Source organism: Alligator sinensis, unplaced genomic scaffold, assembly GCF_000455745.1.
Source record: "Alligator sinensis unplaced genomic scaffold, ASM45574v1 scaffold657_1, whole genome shotgun sequence".
NCBI classification, from domain to species: domain Eukaryota; kingdom Metazoa; phylum Chordata; order Crocodylia; family Alligatoridae; genus Alligator; species Alligator sinensis.
Window position 1 is genome coordinate 46,702 of NW_005843450.1, and position 5,509 is coordinate 52,210.

Sequence of the window (5,509 nt, forward strand, 5' to 3'; positions counted from 1 at the left end):
TCTCATTTTCCTCCACAACCTGGGAGAAAACCCAGGTATCCCAGTTCCAGCTCCATCACACCACAACCCACTCCTCTCCCAGACCCTGGAAGGAAATCTGAAGGCCACGCTCCAACCATTCAACTCACTGGCCCTTTCAGCCGTCTCAACACAAGAGGGCACTGCCATTAAAATTGAGGCTACCTCCTGTGGGCTTCCCTTTCCACCTCTGATTCACCAGACACTTGCAGAAGACCAGCAGACAGCAATAGACATGGGCAGGGTGTATCTATCTGGACCTCCCTGTCCCCAATCAAGCCAGCAGTGAGCCAGGTGTGTGCCCAGCCCCAAGCCCAGGTAAGAGCCTCTCTTCTGCATTTAGGGACTGGAAACCTGTTTGGCGGCAGAGATGCTCAGATCACTGGCAGGTGCTAAATTAGTGATAGAATCACAGACTCTGGAAAATGAGGGTTGGAAGAGACCTCAGAAGGTCACATCTCATCCAACCCCCTGCTCCAAGCAGGACCAGTCCCAGCTACATCATCCCAGCCAAGGCTTTGTCTAGTTGGGTCTTAAACACCTCCGAGGAAGAAGACTCCACCACCTCTCTGGGTAACCTCTTCCAGTGTTTTACTACCCTCCTCATGAGAAAGGTTTTTTTCTAATAATTATCCTGGATAATTATTAAGGGTAAAGAAGCATATAGGATCAGGGCCCTGCCCTTCCAAGTGCTTCCCCAATCCCACAACAAGCATCCTCCACCCCTGTGGAGACTAAGTAAACCCTCACTGAGTGCATGTGATTGGAGTAGTGGGGTAGCAGGGCTGCACTCCAGCTCTGGGAGGAAAGTGGGGCATGCTAGGCTGCAACAAGGCACCCTGGGAGCCTGGATTATATCTGGGAGGGGATCGAGTGTACTGGGATGGAGCTGGGATAGCTGAGATCCAGGGCTCCTGGGGTAGATCCCTGTCTTGGAAGAGTGTAGGGCAGTGGTTCTCCACCAGCATGCCACAGCATCCCTGGCTTGCCTTGGGAACCTGTCCAGGGTGCCGTGGGGTGCCACGCAATGCTAGCACTGTCAGACATGCAAATATGGTTCACTAGATAAACCCAGAGCTCTCAAACAGAAGTCAATGTTTAATATTTTTCTATAGTAAAAAGAGTGAAAACTATGAGCTGACATGATGGTATGTTGAGTCTATCTGAGGGTGGGGGGCGGGGCTCAAATCAGTTCAGGTCCTTGAGTCTAAAAAAGTTGAGAACCACTGGTGTAGGGTCTAGTGGTTTGGAGCAGGGTGGCTGGGAGCCAGAATGTCTTCACTATCAGAGCATGGAGGACTGGAAGAGATGCCAGAGAAAGTGTGGGCTCTTCATCACTGGAGGGGTTCAGGAAGAGGTTGTGCAGCCACTGGTTGGCAATGACATAGCACAGTGTTGCCTGTGCTTGAATATGGGGGGTTCCCAGGCTGGGGATGGTGCCTGGGCTACGCCGACGCTCCTCCTGGGACTCTATGATTCTTGGCTCAGGTTTGGAGCCCAAATTGCCCCTTCCCCCAGGGAAGTGCCCAACGCTTGGATAGGTGCTACCAGCTGAGCCCAGGCCTCATAGCGGGTGTTGTGGGCATTGACCTGCTAATCATCATCCTCTTCAATGTGGGGGCTCAGTGTCTGCTCAGGAGAGGCCAGCAGCAGTCACAGGCTGCAAAGGGTAAGTATGTGGCTATGAATACCGTACCCAGGGGTGGATCTCACGGCTGGGCTGGGGGCTACTCTGGGGGGTGGAGAGATGGGAGAGGAGATCTGGAGGCCAGCACAAGACTTGGGGTGAAGCCTGGGAAGGATCTGAGGGAGACTCTAATTTTTTACCCATGACTTCTCCCCGCTTCCCCAGGAGACATGAGGAGTTCCCACATCCTGGAGATGGAGTCAAACTATGAGGTGAGCATGGGGTCTGCTAGGCCTTGGGGTCTCTGCAGCCTCCTCTTGTATATTTGTGGGTGCAGTACCACTCTCAACACTGCTGGATGGACTCAGCATGTCCTGAGCATGTGCCCTAGACCTGGATCTTGTAAATAGCTTGGAGGAGATTTCCTACCCATGGGGACGTTTGCTTATTGGGGGAGATACCCTGCTGGCTCTAGCCCCACTGGATAGGGCTCTCACGATCTGTGTTTGGGCCAACAGGAACTTCAGGGCCAGACCCAGGATATCTACAGCACATTGGAGGCACCCACAGCTGGCATTGTGTGAGCTCCACAGATGTCTGACTCTCTGCCGGGGTCCCATCTGCTTCCCACGGGTGTAAAACAAAAGGGAAATCCATTGTATTATGTCTGTGGACCAGGTCCACAGAGGGTATAAATGAACCATTGCTCCACCACTAAGCCTTGTTACAAAGTAAATTTAGGTGGCTCCTGGATTGCCCACCCATTAACATCTGAAACTTGTTTTCAGCGCACTTTAAGTGTCCTAAAATCGCACCACTTTAGGGCAGGTTTATCTCTGATCCATGTTACCCATCTTATGTTTCAATCAAGTATAGCCATTCCCCCACAGATGAGCCACCCAAGTTTTGGTTCTCAGGATGCTGTATCTGCTCCCCACCCTCCTGTTCTGTGTGGACAAACTTGCCACCCCCTGAACTCTACAACCCTGAGCAGGAGGGTCCTGGTATAAATGCAATCCCCCTCTATCACCCAAGGGTGTGACCTTCCCAACCCTAGGGTGCCTCCCAATGCAAACTACCTGCAGAGCACATATTACCTAGCCAAGTCACAGGGCATGGACAGGTTCAGGAGTGGGGTCTAAGGTTTGTGGGGGCAAAAAAATAGGAGGGCAGGGCAGCAGCAGATCCTGGGGAAGGTGCAATAGCTTCTCCAAAAGGACCTTCCCTCACCATTCCCAGCTCCCCACCACCCCAGAAACACATGCTTTCTCAGTTCTCTCTTTTTTTTTAACTTTTCCAGGGACTGACTTCCTTCATTTCACTGCCCTTCCCCAACTTCCATTTCATTACCCACCCCTATCCCATTAACTCTCCACATGCCAGCTTCATGATCCAGCTCCCAACCCATCTCTCACACACCCACAACGCCTAGAGCAGGGACAAAACCTGTCCTGGCTCACCAGCTCTCTAGGGCCAAGTCTCGGCTGTAGGTCCTAGTCCAGCCCCTGCTTGCCAGCCTGCTAGGGACAAGTCACAGCTGTACAGGTGGGGACCAGAAGAGGTTTTTAGCCATGAGGTGTGACTGCTCCAAACTAACGCCTGTCAACATTTGTGCAGCTCAGCATGCAATGCATAAAGGCCCTCTGTCAGCAGGGCCAAATCCCATTGTGGAGAAAACAGAAAAAAATGAAGTTTCCTCCATTCAGCCCACAAGAGGACTTGGCCCCGTCTGTCTCAGGTGCTGGCTAGATGCTCAGAGTTCCTTAAAGGTTAAAAAAAATGGCAGTTAAAGGTCATTTAAAAATGAATAACAATTAAAAAAGAGATGCCTCAAAAAGCTAAATCATTACCCTGCCTTTTTCAAAATACTTTCTCTTTTCTATTAATATGTCATCACTGTGCAGACTGTGTCTGGCAGCCATTCATCAGTGATTGATGGTGGACATTGCAGCTATGATTCAACTGGCTAAGGGATCAGTCGCTGCATGTCCCATAGCCAAAGTAAAGATAGCCCCTCTGCACCAGGGCATCACCTTCCTGAACCAGGGCATCTCAGGGCTCACCCTTTCCTGCTGCGAATCACCACATGCTTGCAGTGCACAGCCATGATCACAGCTAGGCTTTACCTGCCTAGCCCTCCCCACCTTCATTAGACCTGCTGATGGTACCGGAGCAGAGGCCTGGCTCCAACCCGAGCCCCAAGCTTGGGGGCTTTGCTGTATTTAGTGTCTGGGAACCTATTTCCAGGCAAAAGTCCTTGGGGTCTGGAAATCACTGACAGGAATGGAAAAGGTGGGTGGGGGATGATTTATTGTGGGCACAAAAACAGGCAGGTCTGGGCTGTGTCAGGTCCTGCACTGACCCAACCTACAGTGAGACACGGCACCTGTTCCAAGTCCTCAGCAGAGGGAGAAACCGAGGCACAGAGGAAGGGAATCCTGCCAGGAACTTACTGGGGCAGACACAGTGGCCAAGAGCAGCAGGGAGTGTTGCTCTCAGCTGTTGAAAGGCTGGAGCCGCCGACCCCAGCTGCAGCTGCATTTCACTGCTCGGGCAAAGACTCATAGATGGGCAGTGGTGACATAACCCAGAGGCCCGTGGGGGGTAAGTGGTAGGATACATTAGTACTGGGTGAGGAGTGCAGCAGCACCAGAGAAGCCAGGACTCCTGGGTCCTATTGCCACTTAGCAGGCAGGAAATATGCCTAGTGGTTAGAGAAGAAGTGCGGGCAGAGCGTCAGTGCCAGGACACCTGGGTACTATTTGGGGCTCTCAAGGAGCTGTGTACTTCCTCTCCAGTCCCATCCAGCAGGACCCAGGGGACTGGCTGCAGCATCATGCACCTGTGACGGTCTCTGATCCCTGGGTCATGCCTGAGGTCTGCTATTCCCTGCAGTCTGCACTCCGGATGGGGGCTGGGCTGTGTCCAGGCTCTTGCTGGGACTTAATGCTGGTGGATCCTGGATAGAGGGTCTTTCTCCTTCAATTAGGGTCAGATGGAGGGTGATATTTGGGGTCAGGAAGCAATTTTACCCCCTGGCTAGATGAGTCCAGATGTGGGAGGGGGGTGGTGTTGCCATCCTCCATCACAGGGCTACAGCCTCTTCTGTAGCAGAAAGCCCCCTTTTCCTCTTGCCTGCATTTGTTCTCCCCTCTTTGGATATGTTTCTCTTTTTCTACCTTTTCTTCCTTCCTCTCTCTTTCACTTTAAGATAAGGAATTGTGTTTTAAAATTTGTATGTGTGCATTTTGTATCTCCCCTTGTAGTTTGGTATTTTTATCTATTTTTGTGCCATGGCATTGGTAGCTTATATTTTATACTCCTCACCTTTCAACTTTCAACTGAATGTGTTTTAGTTAGTTATACATTGTAACAATGTTCACAAGGGCAGGAATCAAACTGTCTTTCTCTGTATCAAGCTGGCCCCTGAAAGAGCAAGTGAATCAGTGATTGAACGTGTAACACAGTAGCAGCAGACAGCAATTATCACCTGGAAGCTGCAGATCAACCAAGGGAAGACCTCAATAGAAGACAATGTAACAACCAGGAAATCACTAAACATCACTGATCAAGGGCTAGAAGCCCTGGCCTGAGTTAATCAACGCCAGAGACCAACTTTTGGGCTGAATATCTCCAGATCGACCACTCCCAGAGCCCTATTCTAAATTCATCAAGGGACTCCCAAACCTGCACGTACATGCGGACGACCCCTGGGGCTGACAGATGCTGTCCAGTAGCCACCGAGCGGGGGGAAGTCCCACGAGGGTCAACGACCCCTGGATTGGGCAAACCTGAAAACTGGGGAGTCACCAAAGTCTGCCAAGGACAGATAAAAGGCAGTGAAAAGTGACCCTCAGGGGCGCC